The following is a 284-nucleotide window of genomic DNA, read 5'->3' as shown; positions in this document are numbered from 1 at the left end:
GGACTTCCTTAACTCTTTTAGCAGCCCGTGTGGCGTCCGTCCCTCCCCGTGTTGTTGTGACATCCCCCGTCCGCCCCCACGCCCCCGGACACCGCCCACGTATTGGTTACTTACCAGCAGGGGGAGGGGGGGAGGGGGGAGACGACATTCTATCTTTATGTAGGTGGTGGACGTGTGGCTCCTACAATTCCGTTTTTGTATTCCTTTTATAAGCGCGCCAGAACATAATGTAGGCGCGACCCCCGGGCTCTGCGGATCTCCCTCTTTTGGCCGGCGCCCTGTTA

At 58.8% G+C, this 284-nt stretch overlaps 1 protein-coding gene across 2 annotated transcripts in view; it reads left to right on the top strand.

The window, feature by feature from the left end:
• Window positions 1-284, top strand: part of LOC119592548 (pumilio homolog 2-like) — a gene marked incomplete in the record, with an annotated part of 245,467 nt that overhangs the window by 209,247 nt on the left and 35,936 nt on the right.

This window comes from Penaeus monodon, chromosome 30 (assembly GCF_015228065.2).
Source record: "Penaeus monodon isolate SGIC_2016 chromosome 30, NSTDA_Pmon_1, whole genome shotgun sequence".
NCBI lineage: Eukaryota > Metazoa > Arthropoda > Malacostraca > Decapoda > Penaeidae > Penaeus > Penaeus monodon.
Note: the sequence above shows the minus strand (reverse complement) of the source record. Positions and strands in the feature narration are given on the sequence as shown.